General features: G+C 42.5%; 1 long non-coding RNA gene across 1 annotated transcript in view; it reads left to right on the top strand.

The window, feature by feature from the left end:
- The window catches only part of LOC310637933, a 191,556-nt gene extending 171,682 nt beyond the window's left edge, over positions 1–19,874 (top strand). Inside the window, exon 2 of the long non-coding RNA XR_014491999.1 lies at positions 19,677–19,874. This is a non-coding gene — a long non-coding RNA (uncharacterized lncRNA). The remainder of the gene's footprint in view (positions 1–19,676) is intronic.
- The last annotated feature ends 1,774 nt before the right edge of the window (positions 19,875–21,648 follow it).

Here is a 21,648-nt window from a genome sequence, read left to right as displayed (position 1 = left end):
GAATTTTTGGGGATCTGAAACATGCTAATTTTACAAAGATCCACCTTGCTTGGAACTGCCTATATCCTTATACACTACGTTTAATAATTTTTAGGACCTTGCATGGAACTTGAATTACCGGTATTCAGTTTTCATCAGACTAAATCCAACTGCAGATTACTATTAATACCAATACTAATACCCTCCTAACACTATGCTGCCATCTAGTGGTCCGTTTCATTTTATCAGCCAGATCCAAGCCTATGGAATGATGCGTTTGGGAATTTTAATATAAAAATTGTTCTGTCAAAGATATTTAATAGGTCAATTTTTCTTCTTTAGAGAAAAAAGGCAGAAAATCATGCTCCATGCTCAATAGTTTTCACCTCAAATGTGTTTCACCAGATGGTAAGGGGATTAATATTTTGTGGGAACAGTAGAAAGTGGGTCACTTAACCCAATCATTCCATTCACAGAGGTAAATTTAACCCCAACTGATTTAATTACGCATAGGGCCATATGAACTTCAGCCAACCAGGCATGTCCTGGGGCACCTAAGCAGAACAAATTACTCCTTTCACACAGTGCTCTTAAAAAAAAAGAGCAGCTGAAAAAACAAATCTCTGTTTCAGAACTCAGGCCTAGCAGCCAACAATATACCTGCAAACTTTACTTGTCCTCACAGTTCAAGCACATCTGCTGTTGTTCATCTGGTTAGTAAGAAAGAGATCATAGCTTGGGGGGGGGACATCTCTAAGGATCCAGAGATCAATACTTTGCATCTCTGCAGTTTCCTTGGTGCAACAATATGGGGGTAAATTATCTGCAATAAATCCAATTAATACTTATGCACTGATCTTCCAAAGACCAGGCAGCTCAATCACAAGATACACATGGTAAACCTGGGCTATCTCTATTCCAAGAGATCCAAAGGAAAAAGCCAGTGATGTTAGGGATTTTTTTTTTGGTGCACGAGTTCCTCAGATTTTATATACTTTCTAGGGAAAATAGGCACTCTGGGTTCCCAAAATGTGGGTTTTGACACAGGATGGTTATGTCCTAGTAGAAATACTGGTAAGCAGATCTGATTGGGTTTGTAGATGACTGGATGAAGCACATTGTGGAAACCATGATCTATGAATGGCATGATCTTGGAGGTTATGGATGCTGATTCCAATTATGATCATTAAAAAAAAAAGACTCCTGGGTCCTCATGTGGCATGCAAGTTGGCCATCTCTGTCTTAGGTATATGTAAATTCAAATTGAAAAATGGTTTTTTTCTTAATCCCTCTTTTCTGTGCTTGTTTTTGGGTCATGAAAATGGGAAAGCATGTTTTTCCAAGAGAAATAGAAACAAGCCATAAAGACCAAATATGTTTATCACAGAGGCATGTTAAAGCACGTAGCACCCATGCAAAGTGCCACTGGCACACCCACCATTAACTGATCCCCAGTTAAGGTTTTGGGCATGAATTCCAGAGCAGGGCTTTCCTTTGAAGCTTCTTTTCTTTGCTCTGAAGTCTGCAGGAAAGAAGATTTTGACTCATAACTCCCACATGAGTTATCATACTTGCCAGAGCTTGCATGGCTTATATGTTGGAGGAGGAAGAGGAGGAGGAGGAGGAGGGAGAGAGGGAGGGAGGGATGTGGTACCCCTGAATTGGTTGCCTATCAGATTATCAGAACTACCAAGGCAATTATTTATTTATTTATTTATTCAATTTATATACCGCCCTTCTCCCGTAGGACTCAGGGCGGTTCACAAGGTTTTTAAAAAAACAGATACAACAATTACAAAACTTAATTAAAAAAAAATTATATAAACCTTGCAATAAAACCCCAGTTAAAAAACAGTTAAAATCCCAATTAATATGCTCAGACCAGGCCAGAGAGCTCAAAGAGCCAGGTCTTCAGGTCCCAGCGGAATGAGCGAAGGTCAGGGGCAGTCCTAAGCTCTACAGGCAGCTGATTCCAGAGGGCAGGCGCACCCACAGAGAAGGCCCTCCCCCTGGGTATTGTCCACCGGCAATCTTTTACCGGCGGTACCCTGAGAAGACCCTCCCTGTGGGAGCGCACAGGACGAAGGGAGGTTGATGCCGGCAGCAGGTGTTCCCTCAGATATCCCGGACCCAAGCCATTTAGGGCTTTATAGGTCATCACCAGCACCTTGAATCTCACCCGGAGGGCAACCGGAAGCCAATGCAGTTCGCGGAGCAGAGGTGTTACATGGGAGTATCGGGAAACCCCCATCACAACCCGCGCAGCTGCCTCCGGGTGGTCCCCAAGGGCAGCCCCATGTAGACAGCGTTGCAGTAGTCCAATCGGGAGGTCACGAGCGCATGAGTGACTGTGCAGTGCATCTCAGTCCAGATAGGGTTGCAACTGGCGCACCAGGAGAACCTGGGCAAAGGCGCCCCTGGTCACGGCTCCTATATGGTCTTCAAAACTGAGCCGTGAGTCCAGAAGGACGCCCAAGTTGCGAGCCCTATCGACGGGGGGGGGGTAACACCTCACCCCCCATCATTAAAGGTGGAATAGACTGGTTAGTCCGAGATGCCGATATGCACAGCCACTCAGTCTTGGCAGGATTGAGACAAAGCCTGTTTCTCCCCATCCAGACCTGGACCGCCTCCAGGCAATTAGATTCAGAGCAACGTGCTTAATGTTAGCTTCATAAATCCATTTGATGGAATTGAAATCAAAGGAGCCCAAATTCCCCTAGCAGCAAAGCAGTGGGACAGCCCAGCTGAATTGTTAATTGCAAAATGCATCCATATTCTAAACTGCTGGTATCTATGTCACAACAGTGGTAAGGTAGGACTTAGGCCTACCAAACTGTAGCAATTTGGTCCAGACATAAGATAAAAGAATGAAACAAGATATCTCAATATGTAAATACCTTCACTTGCTCAATTTGGATGTTATCCAAATATGAGAGAGGATAGTATGCAGCATAGTAAATACAGGTGATCCTTGACTTACAACCACAAGTGGGATCAGAATTTTTGTTGCTAAGCAAACTGGTTGTAAGTTATGCCTGATTTTACAACCTTTTTTTGCTATGGTTGTGAAGTGAATCACTGCAGTTGTTCAGTGAATCACACAGTCATTAAGTGAATTTGGCTTCCTCCGTTGACTTTGTTAGTCAGAAGTCAGCCAGGTAGGTTGCAAAGGGTGACCACATGACCATCACATACTATACTGCTATCTTCATGATAAGCATAGCAACTTGCTTGTCTGTCGCAAACTGGGAAAAATTTGGAGTCTTTACTAACCTAATGCCTAATGCCTTTCAGGAGTGTTAAGAATTACAACTTTCAAATTGGCCAAGGAGGATGACAGTTGAAATTTGACCAATCTCTAAAACTCTGGAGTGGCTCAGATTCTCTAGGGGTTTATATCCCTGTTTGTGGATCAAAAGTGATATAATGTTTTGAGCTCAAAAATTGCTCCTCAGAGGAGAATATCTCATGACTACAACTTATCCAAATTTAATCAAGGCATTTCAGAGATGAAAAGACGGTTTGCAGAAATTGTTTGAGAGCCTCTGACTCAACTCCAAAGAAGAAAGGCATTTCATTCTTGACTGTTTTTCCAACACAGGCTGTGTCATGTTGCTATCTTGCATTGTTTCTGCTCTGTGACAGCACAGGATCAGTTTCTTTGGAAGAAAAATGCAAGTTTCCTTTCCCAATCACTTCTGATAAATGATTTGCAATATGACAGTCATTCTAAACAAGAAAAAAAAACAGGTATTTTTTTACAGATGTTGGGTAGGCCATCTTTTCTGATTCATGATGTCCTGGAATTTCATAATATTTAACTGGTCATTAAAATGCACCATATAATTTATAAGGCCAACATTGCAGATTGTTGGGGAGAGGAGTGGAGAAAATGGAAGGCTCTTTTCTATCTCATATTAGTAAGGAAAAAAAGGAGAGAAATATCAAAAACCTGGCATCCTGTATAGTACAGTAGGCTAAAAGTGGTGTGACTGCTCAGAAAAGGTGAGATTACTTTATGGTTATGGGGTGCTCCAATAAGGGGGTTAATTATATAATGCCCATTCCCAACCTGACATCATCCAAATGTATTTGGACTGTAACTTCTCGTAAAAATTGCAGTTCCAATGTTAGGTTATAGGAAAGTTCCCATAAACTATGAATCAATTAACTATGTGTAAGAATGTTATGTGAACACTAATGCAAACTCCCTGCATATGAAAGTAGCCAGGTGGATACTGCACTATTTAAAGGCCTTATTAACAATAACAAAAATTTCTGCCTGGACTCTGGTGATTGCCTGGACACATCCTTGTGGTTTTTTGGCAAACTTTTGGAAGTGGTTTGCCTTTGCCTTCTTCCTAAGGCTGAGAGAAAGTGACTGGACTAAATCATCCAGTTGGCTTTGTGCCTAAGGTGGGACTACAATTCACAGTTTCACAGTTTCTCATTTGATACCTTATCCACTAGACCAGGGGTCAGCAACCTGAAACAGTGAAAGAGCCACTCGGAACCGGTTCCCTCACAAAAGGAAAAACTGGGAGTCGCAAAAAATGTGTGCGCATGCGCGTACATGCGCGCATGTGCAGAACACGGTTTGACTGAAGAGTGGAGCCAAGGCACGATATGCATCTACCCTGCATATTTGAATTGATTGGTTGAACTTTTTTTAGTCCCACTTTTTTTTGGGGGGGAATGCACATGGCAGAGAACTGGGAGCCACAGGAGACGTCTGAAAGAGCTGCATGCGGCTCTGGAGCCGCAGGTTGCAGACCTGTGCACTAGACCAAACTGGCTCCCTTATTAACAAGTAGCTTGAAAATAATGGTGAAAGAATAAGAGCACTGAAAATACTTGTCAGCAACAACCAGCCAATAAACTAAGTGGGCACATATGTCACACATCACCATAGCTTTCTTTATAAGGATTGGCAATGTTAGAATTAATCCAATCATTTTGAATGCATATTTATATATATGAAAGTCAGTTACAAACATGGGCAACATTCAAAGGCTTATTGAATGTACCACTTTTGTTCCTTTTTTTTTCTAGATTTGCTAAGTAGAGAGCCAAGAACAAAATACAACATTTAAAAGAAGAGAGTATTCCTGAGCACAGCTTAACACCCTGGTTTTCTTCTCAGTGGCAGAACAAAACTGGAACATAGAGGTAGTTCTCATTTCGTAACTGCCTCATTTGCCGACCATTCACAGTTGTGACAGTGACAAAAAAATAACGGCAACCACTCCTTGCATTTACAACCTTCACAGGTCTGTAAAGCAAAAGGAAAGCTGCAGTGAGATCATAAACACAGTTGTGGTTTCACTTAATGACCATTTTGCTTAATGGCTAAGTTGCTGGTACCAATTGTGATAATTAAACAATGACTACCTGTATCTAAAAAGTCCATTCCTGACTAAAAGCTTTCCTAATTTTTCAAAAGCCTAAGTAGAGTTGCCAGATGTTCTACTTCACAGGGGATACCCCTTTGAGAACTACCATAATGTGGAAGGGGAAAAAGGTTGGGTTTTCCCCCATTTTTTCAGAAAAGGCTCAAATTTGCAACAATAGGTACTGCTGGAGATAGGCACATAGATGGGGGGTGACCTCTGGAGGATTAGGGTCCATTCAATATAGCATTCAGTATTGTACAATATCAACCTGATTCAAAAACATTAGTGGGACATTAACAGACTCATTGACTGTTGCTCTTTAGAAGGTACTTTTTCTGGAAAAGTTGTTCTAGCCTAATAATCACTTTGGTTGCCCTTTTTTTGCAATTCTTTGAATTGCTTGACAGGTAGGGTCCCAATGAAAATTAACCCCTTCCTTTAGATGTCCTCCATTGAAAGTGAGAGGGGGATGCATGGAGAAGTTACCACAAGTTCCTGTCAAGTTGAAAGACTTGATTGGAACATTGTGCTCCCCTTTTTGCTCATCAGCGTTACAGTTTTATCCCAAATAAGTCAACTGCTTGCAGCCTGAATATATCATTTTTTTAAAAAAATAGTATTTTTAGCCCACCTTTATTATTTTTACAAATAACTCAAGGCAGTGAACCACACCTTCCTCCTATTTTCTCCACAACAACAATCTTGTGAGGTGGGTTGGCTTGAGAAAGAGTGACTGGCCCAAAGTGACTCAATTAGCTTTCTTGGCTAAGGTGGGACTTGAACTCATGATCTCCTGCTTTCTAGCCCGGTGTCTTAATCACTAAACCACAGTGGCTCATTCTGCTTGATCATTCTAGTCAAGAAATAAGTTAAAACTATCACATTCAAAAATTTTTTTAGCAACCATACAAAATGGTGATGCAAAAACATCACTGCAGTTGGGGAAGGAGGCACCTTGCAACCTATTTCTTCCTGTAGAACTGAAGCAGAGGTCTTTATTCCCTGCTTCCTTTTACATTGCCCTGGAATAACCTCCTACACTGAATAAATGCTGGGATCCACCTTAATTCTGAGCTATTAAAAACTGTTAGAAATCCCACCTTTTCTCTGAAACATTACACCACCAAGCACACTGGCTGTTCATTCATATGACATGACATGCCATGACCTAGATTTCCAGGTTTAATCTCTTTTTAATACATCAATTGTTCTGCTCCTGCTTTTGCTCTCACTTTTGCCCCATCACCAGACCAATGACACACTTCTTTCCTTCTGGCATTTTACTCGGTCGAATTCTTCATTTCATACAGATGATTATTTTCTATTGGACTCTCAAAATATTCAGGATAAAGCGGAAAAAACTCCTCTCTCCAGCAAATCATCAATTTACGGCAGGGATATTTCACTTTCATCAGCTTAAAGGTGGCACCAGATTTTGTACAGAACATCAAGGACCACACTCCATAAATAAGCAAGGCTGGGCCGGGCCAGGCGAGGGCTTGATTTGGTGTGCTTGGAGTGCCTTAATCCAGGCAAGTCAAACTCACGACGTCATGTGACGGTGCGTGATGTATTGCAACTTTTTCCTCATTGCCGGCAATGGGGTGGGCGCGGTTTCAGTATGATGCATCCGGCCCGCAGGCCAGCAGTTTGACATGCCTGCCTTAATCCTTTGCAAAGCTCAAATAACCAATTTTGTCCCTTAAATTTCCACCACCAGTTGCACCAAAGACTAAAACAGTTGTTTGGTTTTAAGGATCTGGTAAAATAGATCATGGATTACTGCCTTGTCGTGGCGAAGGGGCTTGCGTAATTCAATGAAGCTATGAGCTATGCCGTGCAGGGCTACCCAAGACGGACAGGTCATAGTCGAGAGTTCTGACAAAACGTGATCCACTGGAGAAGGAAATGGCAACCCACTCCAGTATCTTTGCCATGAAAACCCTATGGACAGTACCAAAAGGCAAAACGATATGACGCTGGAAGATGAGCCCCTCAGGTCGGAAGGCGTCCAATATGCTACTGGGGAAGAGCAGAGGGCTAGTACTAGTAGCGCCAGAAAGAATGAAGCGACTGGGCCAAAGCCAAAAGGACGCTCAGCTGTGGATGTGTCTGGTGGTGAAAGGAAAGTCCGATGCTGTAAAGATTTTTTCTCCATAGGAACCTGGAATGTAAGATCCATGAATCAAGGAAAGCTGGACGTGGTCAAACAAGAGATGACAAGACTGAACATCGACATCTTAGGTATCAGCGAACTAAAATGGACAGGAATGGGTGAATTTAATTCAGATGACCATCAGGTATACTACTGCGGACAAGAATCCCTCAGAAGAAATGGAGTAGCCTTCATAGTCAATAAAAGAGTAGGAAAAGCAATACTGGGATACAATCCTCAAAATGACAGAATGATCTCAGTTCGAATCCAAGGCAAACCATTCAATATCACAGTAGTCCAAGTCTATGCCCCAACCACCAGTGCTGAAGAGGATGAAATTGACCGGTTCTACGAAGCCCTACAGCACCTTATAGAACTAACACCAAAAAATGATGTCCTTATCATCATGGGGGATTGGAATGCTAAAGTAGGAAGCCAAAAGATAACTGGAATAACAGGCAAGTTTGGCCTTGGAGTACAAAATGAAGCAGGGCACAGGCTGATAGAATTTTGTCAAGAGAATACGATGGTCATAGCAAACACTCTTTTCCAACAACCCAAGAGACGGCTCTACACATGGACATCACCAGACGGTCAACACAGAAATCAGATTGACTATATGCTCTGCAGCCAAAGATGGAGAAGCTCTATACAGTCAGTAAAAACAAGACCAGGAGCTGACTGTGGCTCAGACCATGAGCTTCTCCTTGCAAAGTTTAGGCTCAAACTGAAGAAAGTAGGGAAAAGCACTAGGCCACTCAGGTATGAATTAAATCATATCCCTGTTGAATATACAGTAGAGGTGACAAATAGATTTAAGGAATTAGATCTGATAGACAGAGTGCCTGAAGAACTATGGACAGAGGTTCGTGACATTGTACAACAGGTAGCAACCAAAACCATCCCAAAGAAAAAGAAATGCAAGAAAGCAAAATGGCTGTCTGAGGAAGCTTTGCAAATAGCTGAGGAAAGGAGGGAAGCGAAAGGCAAGGGAGAAAAACATAGATATGCCCAATTGAATGCAGAATTCCAGAGAATAGCTAGAAGAGATAAGAATGCCTTCTTAAATGAACAGTGCAAAGAAATAGAAGAAAACAATAGAATAGGGAGGACCAGAGATCTTTTCAAGAAAATTGGAGAGATGAAGGGAACGTTTAATGCAAAAATGGGCATGATAAAGGACCAAAATGGCAGGGACCTAACAGAAGCAGAAGAGATTAAGAAGAGGTGGCAAAATTACACAGAAGAACTATACAAGAATGAGCTTAACGTCCCTGATAATCACAATGAGGTGGTCACTGACCTCGAGCCAGACATCCTAGAATGTGAAGTGAAGTGGGCCTTAGAAAAGCTGAGCAACAACAAAGCTAGTGGAGGTGACAGTATTCCAGCTGAGCTATTCAAAATCTTAAAAGACAGTGCAGTAAAAGTGCTACACTCAATTTGCCAGCAAATTTGGAAAAGTCAACAGTGGCCACAGGATTGGAAAAGATCAGTTTACATTCCAATTCCAAAGAAAGGCAGTGCCAAAGAATGTTCAAACTATCGCACCATTGCACTCATTTCTCATGCTAGTAAAGTCATGCTTAAAATCCTACAAGCTAGACTTCAGCAGTATGTGGATCGAGAACTACCAGAAGTACAGGCAGGATTTCGAAGAGGCAGAGGAACTAGAGATCAAATTGCCAACATACGCTGGATCATGGAGAAAGCTAGGGAGTTCCAGAAAAACATCTACTTCTGCTTCATTGACTATGCTAAAGCCTTTGATTGTGTGGATCATAACAAACTGTGGCAAGTTCTTAAAGAGATGGGAGTACCAGACCATCTTATTTGTCTCTTGAGAAACCTATATGCGGGTCAAGAAGCAACAGTGAGAACTGGACACGGAACCACTGATTGGTTCAAAATTGGGAAAGGAGTCCGGCAAGGCTGTATACTATCGCCCTGCCTATTTAACTTATATGCAGAGCACATCATGAGAAAGGCAGGGCTAGATGAATCAAAACTTGGAATTAAGATTGCCGGAAGAAATATCAACAACCTAAGATACGCAGATGATACCACTCTAATGGCAGAAAGTGAAGAAGAACTAAAGAGCCTCTTGTTGCGGGTGAAGAAGGAGAGTGCAAAACTTGGGTTGAAACTTAACATTAAGAAAACCAAGATCATGGCATCTGGCCCTCTCAATTCCTGGCAAATGGATGGGGAAGAAATGGAAGTAGTGACAGATTTTATTTTCCTGGGCTCCAAGATCACTGCAGATGGGGACTGTAGCCAAGAAATTAAAAGACGCTTGCTCCTGGGGAGAAAAGCCATGGCAAATCTAGACAGCACACTAAAAAGCAGAGACATCACCCTGTCAACAAAAGTGCGTATAGTCAAGGCTATGGTCTTCCCAGTTGCAATGTATGGCAGTGAAAGTTGGACCATAAGAAAGGCTGAGCGCCAAAGAATTGAGGCCTTTGAACTATGGTGCTGGAGAAGACTCCTGCGAGTCACTTGGACTGCAAGGCGATCAAACCGGTCAGTCCTAGAGGAGATCAATCCTGACTGCTCTTTAGAAGGCCAGATCCTGAAGCTAAAACTCAAATACTTTGGCCACCTAATGAGAAGGAAGGACTCACTGGAGAAGAGCCTAATGCTGGGAAAGATCGAGGGCAATAGAAGAAGGGGATGACAGAGAATGAGGTGGCTGGATGGAGTCACTGAAGCAGTAGGCATGAGCTTAAATGGACTCCAGAAGATGGTAGAGGACAGGAAGGCCTGGAGGAACGTTGTCCATAGGGTTGCGATGGGTCGGACACGACTTCGCAGCTAACAACAAAATAAAGTTCACCAAACTTTCTGGCTTTGTGGACTGGTGGCCCCCTGCCAGTCCACAAAGGGGGAGGACATGTTTCCTTGCAAGTGGGATACGCACGTGCATGCACTCGGCCACCACTTTTGCGGCCTGGTTCCGAATGACTCAAGGCCCAGAAGTGTGGTCCACAGCCTGGTGGTTGAGGCCCCCTGTGCTAGTAGAATCAACAATGGTCACTGGTTGTACTCTACCCTGAAACTTTGATCCTATTCCTTTCCAATTTTAAAAATCGGTACTGTTATGCAGATTTCCATGTAAGAACTTTTGTCTTACTCATAAATCATTATCATGATCAACTATCAAAGATCTTAAATCAAAGATCATTCATATTCAAAGAACTTCATAAACATGTACCTACATTTGGCTCCCAGTGTTCTGCCAAATAGGGCCGGCAATCTCCTCATTGATGCCATGCTGGATTCCCGGGGGTAGCAGAGTTCTCTGCTTAATAATTACACGACAGCATGACATTATGCCCCACATTTCTGAGAACTGGTACGGGTGCCTCCTTTAATTTTTTTCCCCTCTGATTCAGTGATCTGAGCAATGCTGTGCAACTAGGGCACACTCGGCCTCATTCTAAATGTTCTGTGTCCTTCAGTGAACCTAACCGGGAAAAGAAGAATAGCTGTTGTAGCTCAACATTAAAACTTATGGTCCCAGATTCAGCCCGTTTTACACCTCTATAATCATATGTGTTATAATACAAAGTACATTATTTTTTTTCTGATGGCACTAAAGCAGGGCTTTTCAACCAGTGGTACAGGTACCACCTGTGGCACATTGGCACCTGGCAGGTGGTACGTGACTATCCTAGAAAAGTGGTAGTGGGGGAGGGGAATGGCAGCACCACACAAGCCTGAGCGAGAGATGGCTGGAGCTGCAGGGCTGTCAGGGCTCAACGAAAGCACCAGGATCAGTGCTTCTTTGGGGCTGTCAGGGCTCAGCGGAAGCGCCAGGATCAGTGCCAGGCTCCAGCTGGAGCTCAGCGCTGATCCCGGTGCTTCTGAGCCCAGAAGAAGCGCCGATCAGCTGGAATGTTGCAGCATCTCCAGGGTTTGTGATTTACATTCAGATGCTTGGCAACTGATTCATATTTATGACAGTCACAGTGTCCCAGGATCATGTGAAGTGACCAAAACCTGCTGCAACCAGGTTTATTCCCCCCCTTCCGCAGAGGGGGGGAATAAAAACCAACCACACCCCCACCCCACCCCCACTGCCAATCCTCAACAGAAATGCTGACAACAATGAAAACCTTGGACAAGAGGAAGTGCGCCGATGGGAGGGCAGGCAGGTGTCTTGCTCGGCTGTGGCTTGGGGGGGCACTTTTTTCAGTGCCATTGTAACTTCGAACAGTCACTAAGTGAACTGTTGTAAGTCGAGGACTACCTCTACTTCATCACTTTTTTCCTTTTTTTTTTTTTGGTCATCAAGTTTTTGACACCTTGCTAGGCACTGGTGGTACACCTTGCTAGGCACTGGTGGTACCCTATCCTAAAAGTGGTACAGTGGGTGAAAAGGTTGAAAAGCCCTGCGCTAAAGGACACTAAAGGACAGCAGAGGTAGTAAGCCACCAGCTTCCTCCTACGGCCACTTTTCCCAGAAATATCATATGGTTTGATTAACCAGAAAAGAATTCCTCCACTATTTCCATGCTGGATCCTTTTTTTTTCCACTCAAAGAAAACACCACCAAAATAAAGTGTTGACCTTCTCATTTACATCCTCAGTCTTTTTGTGCTTTTGTTCTGAATCAAAACTGCTAAAAGAGAAAAAGGCAAGTCTCTCATATTCTTATTTCAAACTCAGGGAAAGAAAACCCTTTTTCTCTTACCCTAGACCCAGTTCCTTCAACCAACAAGGAGTCATTGTAGTCCAGCATGTGTCACTCAGGAGGCCATGGCCAGGCAATGCTTGTGAAAAGAGATCTGACACGGATGGTCCCTGTGTGGGATTTGTACTCAGCTGTGCTGCACACTAAGCAAGGTTTTGTTGCTATGGCGACAAGAAAACCACATGACATCCACACGGCATAGCCAGAGATGCCGGAAGGCTTAAAGAGTCCATGCAGCAGTTGGGGCTGGGTGTCAAGATGGACTCCTGCTCTATCATGCCCAGTCTGGCGGTACAGCTGACAGATTTCTCAGTGCAAGATGCAGGCAGAGATTTATACTCATGTGGATCAGCTGCTTCCAGGGCTACAGGTGGGTTTATGGAATTCATGAACTGATGTCCAGAATTAAGTTTAAGTTTATTGAATTTATATACCGCCTTTTTCCCGTAGGACTCAGGGCGGTTTACAAAGTATTTAAAAACATCAATGCAATACAAGAGTTAAAAACAGTTAAAATAATTAAATTTGATCCCTGAGGGGGGGAAAAAACCTCTCAGCCTGGGCTGGAAAGCTCAAAGAGCCAGGTCTTCAGGTCCTGGTGGAATGACCGAAGGTCAGGGGCAGTCCTAAGCTCCACGGGCAGCTGGTTCCAAAGGACAGGCGCACCCACTGAGAAGGCCCTCCCCTTGGGTGTTATCCGCCAGCAGTCTTTTACAGGCGGCACCCTGAGAAGGCCCTTCAAGTGGGAGCGCACAGGACGAAGGGAACTTGATGCCGGCAGTAGGTGTTCCCTCAAATATCCCGGACCCAAACCATTTAGGGCTTTATAGGTCATCACCAAGTCTGGATGGGGTGAAACAAGCTTCGTCTCAATCCTGCCAAGACTGAGTGGTTATGCATACCGGCATCTCGGATTAACCAGACTATTCCATCTTTAACGATGGGGAGTGAGGTGTTACCCCCCATTGATAGGGCTCGCAACTTGGGCGTCCTCCTGGATTCACGGCTCAATTTTGAAGATCACATAGGATCCATGACCAGAGGGGCTTTTGCCCAGGTTCTCCTGGTGCGCCAGTTGCGACCCTATCTGGACCAAGATTCCCTACGCACAGTCACCCATGCACTCATGACCTCCTGGTTGGACTACTGCAACGCTCTCTATATGGGGCTGCCCTCGAGGACCACTTGGAGGCTTCAGCTGGTGCAGAATGCTGCTGCGCAAGTTGTGATGGGGGTTTCCCAATACTCCCATGTAACACCTCTACTCCGCGAGCTACATTGGCTTCCGGTTGCCCTCCGGGTGAGATTCAAGAATGGTGAAATGGCCCTAAAAGCAACAGATTCTAAACAGCTCCTCATATTCTGAAATCTAATTGACGCTCATCTGAGGTGTCAGGGAAAATAAACTCAGTTTTATGTTTTCAATTTGCTTCTGGCTCTCAGGCCTCAACATATGACCACATTGGAACCAGAATTTCTGTTGCTAAGCAAGGTGGTTGTTAAGTGAGCCACGCCTGATTTTACGACCTTTTTGCTATGGTTGTTAAGCAAATCACTGCAGTTGTTTAGTGCAGGGGTCTTCAACCTTGGCAACTTTAAGACTTGTGGACTTCAATTCCCACTCTGGGAATTGAAGTCCACAAGTCTTAAAGTTGACAAGGTTGAGGACCCCTGGTTTAATGAATCATTGTAAAATGCAAGAAATCAGGAAGCAAGGTGGTTCAAATAACTACAGGTATATTGGATGCTAACACTTTGCAAAAATCTGAACTACTGACAGTCCAAGCAAATTGGTACTAGATAAGAGTCAACTGAATTCAAGGTGGGCTGGAATTTAACTCTCTAGTGGGTGAGAAGGGACTCGAGATTGATGATGCTCTTGACCCCTCCCTTGGGCTCAGCCTGGTCATCTTATCATGCATTTTGCTTCCAGCTGGGAAGGCCACAAATGGTGATCACATGACCCCAGGATGCTAAAAAGGTAAAGGTAAAGGTTCCCCCGCATATGCGTGCTAGTCGTTTCCAACTCTAGGGGCCGGTGCTCATCTCCGTTTCAAAGCTGAAGAGCCAGCGCTTGTCTGAGGACGTCTCCGTGGTCATGTGGCTGGCATGAGTAGACGCCAAAGGCACACAGAACGCTGTTACCTTCCCACCGTAGTGGTCCCTATTTTTCTACTTGCATTTTTACGTGCTTTCGAACTGCTAGGTTGGCAGAAGCTGGGATGAGTAACAGGCGCTCACTCTGCTACATGGCACTCGGGATTCGACCCGCCAAACTGCCAACCTTCTGATTGACAAGCTCAGCGTCCTAACCCACTGAGCCACCACGTCCCTCCCAGGATGCTACAACCATCATAAATACATGCTGCTTGCCAAGTGCCTGAATTTTGATCACAGGACCAAGGGGATGTTGTGAGGGTTGTAAGTGTGAGGAAGGAAGGAAGGAAGGAAGGAAGGAAGGAAGGAAGGAAGGAAGGAAGGAAGGAAGGAAGGAAGGAAGGAAGGAAGGAAGGAAGGATTCTGTTTCCTTAAGGAAACACAATAGCGAAGATGGCAAGAAGTCAGAAATCACTCCCACTCCCACTCTTGGGTTTTTTGCCCACCCATCAATCTGTTTGTTTAGGTAAAGAAATATCTCTGAAACAATGATCCAGCAGGGCACAGGTTGTCTAGTGTACCTTAAGCTTAAGGCATTTCTGTAATGTTGCCATAAGATATATGTGTATTTTGCTATACACCTACTGCTTCAGTGACTCCATCCAGCCACCTCATTCTCTGTCATCCCCTTCTTCTCTTGCCCTCAACCTTTCCCAGCATTAGGCTCTTCTCCAGTGAGTCCTTCCTTCTCATTAGGTGGCCAAAGTATTTGAGTTTCAACTTCAGGATCTGACCTTCTGAAGAGCAGTCAGGGTTGATCTCCTCTAGGACTGACCGGTTTGATCGCACTTTTGTTGACAGGGTGATGTCTCTGCTTTTTAGTGTGCTGTCTAGATTTGCCATGGCTTTTCTCCCCAGGCGCAAGCGTATTTTAATTTCTTGGTTGCAGTCCCCGTCTGCAGTGATCTTGGAGCCCAGGAAAATAAAATCTGTCACTACCTCCATTTCTTCCCCATCTATTTGCCAGGAATTGAGAGGGCCGGATGCCATGATCTTGGTTTTCTTAATGTTTAGTTTCAACCCAACTTTTGCACTCTCCTTCTTCACTAGTAACAGATGTGGAATAAAACAATTGGAATAAAACCACAATTCACCCAGAGTCATTGGACATGAGATGGGCAGCAAATAAATTTCCTAAATAAATAAATAAACAATTGATAAAGCAATTTTCTCACAGGTCCCTATGAAGTTGCTTTAAAACAAATGTCACTCTGAATGTGTAGAGATTAATATCATATATTGTGAATCTCTTAGTTTTGAGGGTCCTTATTGTGTATGTGTATGTGTGTGTATGAGTATGTGTTTATCTTATCCTTTGGTGGTACTTGGATGTTGCTGTCTTTCTTGCCTCCTCAGTCTGCTTCCCATGTAATTGTGGCATACCAAGCTACTTGTAACTGGTGTATATGTACGCTATGTGGTAGCCCCCCCCCCAACAATCTTAACTACCTTTTCCTTTCTTGACTACCATCTGGCCACACTTATCCAATTCAAAAGGCATCTCAGTGTCCTCACTGTATATTAGTGTCAGGTAGATCAATGAATCAATGTCTTGTTCGCTCTTAGCTTATGGCTTGATGTCCTCCATGTAGAGGAAGTGGCTGATGGTAGTTCCACTCCTTAATTTATATCCGTATAAATTAATTCTCTGGCTGAAGCAATTTAAGCTTATGCAGAACAACAGTTGGGATAGTGCGTCAGCTTAGTATATGTCACAGTTTTTATTTATTTATTCATTCATTTAATTTCTAAATTCAATTTCTATATCCACCCATCTCAATCAATAACTGAGTGGCTTATAATTCCAAAAGCATAAAAGCAAACTAATGATTATTATTTGTAATATGACACATTCACATCCCATTTCAATTCGCTTGTCTGGAATGGTACAGAGTCTCCTGCTTGAGCAGGGAATTGGACTATATAAGACCTCCAAGGTCCCTCCCAATTCTGTTATTCTGTTAAAGCTGTTAAATCACATCAATTCAATTCATATCACAAATCAATAAAATAAACTTAATGACCACTTCTGTGAGCTGTCTTGAGTTAACTTCCAGTGTTATTTTCCACAGTTTCATTGAGTTCTAGAGGAAAGTCCTGTTGACTTTGTATAATGCCAGGCGTTCACAGATCCACGTGTGTGGCATTGAGTCACAGTGTCAGAATCCATTTATATCATATTCATAAATGTATGTTTAAAACATTATTCCATGTATTCTGCCATCTCCCAAAGAGAAGAGAATGGATGTGTATTGAACCGGTATTAGGCATTTCAAAGGAAAGGAGAAGCCTTTTGAACTGGGGAAACAAAAGGGAGGGCTAGCATCTGGCTTGTGTCACGGAAGAGAGCAATAAACATGAAAGGTCCTAAGTTCCTTCTTCCCACGAGAGGGATGATACGAGATAAAGGATGGGGGACTGACCAAATGGGGCTAAGGGGGGTTAAACCGGGAACTCTATATAAGGGTTTAATTCATGGAATAATATTAAGTCCTGTCTCATTTCCTACAACCAAGTATGTCATAGTAAAGATTCTTTTTGGAATAGATTTGACTCCAAAAATTTTGTCTTCCTAAGACGTGGTGTGGGGTGGGTCCTGACATTAGACAGGACTTGCACTGAAAGTCAACCTTGGAAGAGGAACCTTACTGGGGGACTTTGCAAATAAATATGATGTCTGACGATAAAGCAAGAAGGGAGGGAAGCCCCACGGAGAAGGAGCCTTCCTCCCAGCCGAATTCCCAGAAACATTGGGAAGCTGAAGCATCATATTCCTCCTGGGAGGAAATGGCGGAGCAGCACGAACGAAAACCCCGGTGGTCGATGGGCGTTGGAAGGAAAAGTGAGTGGGAAAAGGCTTCGGGAGAAGTGACCCTGAGACGGAGTGACCACCAACTGGAATGGAAACAAGAGATGGAGAACTCCCTGCATGCCAGTGAGGAAGAGAGGATTCTGGAAAAAGCTATTGACTTGATGAAAACAACCCTGAGCTCACTAAGGGAGGAGAGAGCTGGAAACCGCAACCGACACAACACCTGGGGTCGCAACTGGAGGGATAATGGAAGGGATCCAACACCTGAAACCCCAGGGCCGTCCAATGGAACAGGAACCGCTGACTCAGCGGTCCCCACCCCCCACCCCAGGCTTTTGTGTAATCAAGCCAGGCTGTGCTCAGATTGATCTGTTTTGACTCTAGACCTTGAATCTTGGGCGACTGCCCTGTCTATGTATAACTGGCTTTTTGAACCTCTGGGGTTGTTCCCAATGCCCTTTTTTTTTTTGCTGTGCTCATGCACTGACCCATATGGTCCTGTAACCTGATTGGATTTCCCATGTTGTGGGAAGTCAGGTTATATAGGCCGTTCGTTGGATAGTGCTGTTCCCTTGTGGAGGTGTTTTGTGAACTATTAAGAAAAACAAAGGAAATGTGGCTAAAAGTAATTTACGCCATCAGTGTTTATTATGCTTCTCCCTATCTTCTGCCTTTGTGAACACATTTTCTTCCACCACATCTATAAGCTGCTTCATGGATTACTTTTGTTCTTTAAACTTCCCGTCTCTTTCTTTTTGAAGAGTTTATGAATGTCACTTTCTTGGGCTACCTCTTCCTCTTAGTTCATTCTTTTTTCATACTTGTTCATTCTTAGTTCATTCTTGTTCCGCTATTAAATCCTCATTTATTCACTACATGACTAATCCATTTCAATGTACCTTTTTCAGATTGGCCTCTCCTTTTTGTGTTCAGTCCATATTCATTCAGCATCCATTTATTTTGTACTGCATCTTTCCTTATTTTACTAAACATGCTTCTGAAGTATCACATTTCCATTTTTTGTTTACTTTCATCTCCATATAATAGTGGGTAGAAGCATTCTTTTATACACAGGTATTTTCATTTCTTTCAACAATCATTGCTCACAACAGACTGCATACTATCTCTCTATCAGCATTTGCAAGTCTTAAAATTTATCCATCCATTTTCCCATCTGGAGTAAATATTCTATCAAAGTAAACAAATTCATTTCATCATTTATGTTACACTTGCAAATGTTAATTCAATTTTCTCTGGGAAAGAATTTGTCCTTGTTGCATTATGTAATCTATATCATTCACTAAAAATCATACATGTTTTCAGCCAACATCCTGGCATCATCTGCATATAAAACCCAAACTAAGACACCAAAATCAGTCATGCTTAATATTTATTCCTTTTTCAAATATAAGTTTAAGTAGATTTATGGTTAAACTATGAATTCGAAATAAACAAGCTTTCTTCTTTGGAGAACTTACAAGTAGTACATATCTTGGTTGAACCTAAACAGGTTTATTTGCAGACAACATTCTTTTGTTTATTTCTAAATATCACACTATTGCTGAGATGCCTTTAGTAAAATAGCAGTATACTCTATTAACTGGTCCAAATTGGAATTGATGCCAATAGGTGAAAATTTTGTTAGCCATCCCTTTAAAAAATGTAAGTTCCATATTTGTACCTAAGCCATTAAGTATCTACATAGGTGTATACCAGAATTATAACTGAGTAGCATGTGCTTTTAACAATATGGGAAAATCCTCCAATCCTCCAACTATCTCTGGATTCATTTATAGCCAATTTGCTCTTGAGCATTTGGGCCAAGCAAGTTGTTTTGTCTTCTAACCATTGTAAGGGGAAAAGGCTTTATCCAGCAATCTCATTTGTTACTTCCTTTATTAAGAAAATGTTGGAGCTTCTGGAGAAAAAGTAGAAACATTTCAAAGCACATCACTTAAAGAACATGTACATGAAAAATCAGAATCGCCTCCTGGGCGTGTTACTAAATCCAAAAGGATAATCAAGATTAGTAAGGACTTTGGCACCAACGTCTTTATTCTTAAAAAATGTGACAAATAATGTTTTGCATTTCAGGACAATTTTTACAGGAGTGAACTGGGGAGGAGTGAATTTTATAGTGTTCTTGAGGTTTAAGAAGGAACACATAGTTGAATAAGTGTTTTTAATCATCTAAACCAGGGGTATCAAACTGCTGGCCCGCAGGCCGGATGCGTCATCTGGAAGCTGCGCACACCCCACTGCCGGCAATGGCAAAACTTTCCCGATATGTTGTGTGACGTCGCAAGTTTGACATGTCTGATCTAAATGAATGTTCCCATAAGATAGAATTGTTCAAACTAAAGACCCAAAGAGCCTTGGTGGAGCAGTGGGCTAATGCCTCCTTAAGTAACACCAGCTGCCTGCAATTAGTGTAGGTTCGCATCCCACCAGGCTCAGCCTTCCATCCTTCCGAGGTAGGTAAAATGAGGACCCAGATTGTTGGGGGCAATAAGCTGACTTTGTAATAATGCTGCTTGGGGGGGGGGGCGAAAGCCCTAATAAGCAGGCATATACATAGAATGAAGGCTATTGCTAAGCACATTGATTTGTGCTTAGATTGTAAGCCGCCCTGAGTCTTCGGAGAAGGGCGGGATATAAATGGGATTAAAAAAAATAGTCACACCATCTTCAACAATTGTTCCCAAAGTATAATTAATAATACATATAAATTATATTTAATGCTAAATTATAAATGTTTAAATATGAGTTATATGTCATTAATCATAGTCAATATAATTAAAAATCAAACTATAACGTGGTTTGTTTTGGCCTAGCTTGCTTCAGTGAATACACCTTCATGGGTAGAGTTGTATCTGTGTGTGACTTTAAGATGGCTTTAACAATGTAGACAGTTTTATAGTTCAGCATTTTGTATACACACCTCAATATAAATCACATATGCCTTATTCTAGAATCAGGGATTATATTAGGTTAAACTAGAGTTGGGGAAGCTTCATGTTGTTGCTATGGCAAACACCTGGGAGAGAATGAGCTTGCTATCTACTGCAAACCATCTAATTATCTTCCAGAAGATTTTTATCTGCCTTAAATTTGACCATATGTTTTACCTTATGTCTGGAATTCTACCAAAAATTGGTACTAAAAAAAACCAAAGGACATTACTTTTTTTAAAAAAAATGATGGGGCAAACCAAGAAGTATGTTTGCATAAATCACACTTCTGCTAATATATATATATATATATATGTGCAGGTAGTCCTTGACTTACAGCAGTTCATTTTTTTGCCCACCTGTGTTCATTTGGTTCCTCTGTTTAGCTAAAGAAAAATCTCTGCCTACAGGGCACAAGTTTACTAGTGATGTGTTTAAAATTTATCCAATTTGGTAAATATCTTGGTCTGTGTGCTTGTGTTATCAGAAGCTTAAGCTTTCACATTCTGATTAAGACTAATGGGAATTTTTCTTTCGTATTTGAGGTATCTTTTCTGGACTTTCAACTTGGTGAAATGGTCTAGCTGAAAGTAATTGTTTCTTGTGCATCTGCCTAAAGCTATAGTTAAAATTCATAAATATAAAGCTTAACACCCAGCAACAATCCCTTTACACTGATTCTTCCCCTTACCAAGTCACAGCTCCCAAACCAGAAAGCAACCCCAAACAAAGGGATAACAACAATGTGTGGTACTTAATGCTGTTTCACTGTCAAAAGGGCTTCCTACGGTATAAGTTACTTGAGGGATCTATTATAACGCCTCTGTAAAGTCTGCCAGTTTTATTTTTCCCATTATGCAGAAGAGAGGCTGAGGTTAAGAAACAGCTTAACACAGAGATAAAGTTTATAGCTAAAGCACTCTTACCTGTTAGATTATGTTAAATCTCGGTAGTCAATTCATTAGGATTATGGAAGAATTTAGGAGTTAGTTCTTCTTTAGTTTTCAACTAAAAGGATGCAATTATCCATGGACTATAGCAATTACTTAGCATGTGCAGCTAACATGTATGCTTTCCCTCTTATACCAATACATTAGCTTTTTACAGGCCTTAGAATATAGAATGGAATGGAATGGAATGGAATGGAGCTGGAAGGGACCTTGGAGGTCTTCTAGTCCAACCCCCTGCTCAAGCAGGAGAACCTATACCATCCAGCCCAGGGGTGTCAAACTGCCGGCCTCTGGGCCAGATGCGTCATGCAGAAGCCGCGCCCACCCCATTGCCGGCAGTGGCAAAACTGTCCCAATACGTTGCGCGACATCATGTGATGTCGCAAGTTTGACATGCCTGGTCTAGCCTCTTCTTAAAAAACTCCAGTAATGAAGCACCCACGATTTCTGAAGACAAGCTGTTCCACTGGTTAATTGTTCTATCTGTGTGGTCACTAGGAGTTGAAAATGACTTGATGGCACACAATCAGATCAAGAAATTAAATAACA

The sequence above is a fragment of the Vipera ursinii genome (assembly GCF_947247035.1).
Source record: "Vipera ursinii genome assembly, chromosome: 3".
Classification (NCBI taxonomy): Eukaryota; Metazoa; Chordata; class Lepidosauria; order Squamata; family Viperidae; genus Vipera; species Vipera ursinii.
Note: the sequence above shows the minus strand (reverse complement) of the source record. Positions and strands in the feature narration are given on the sequence as shown.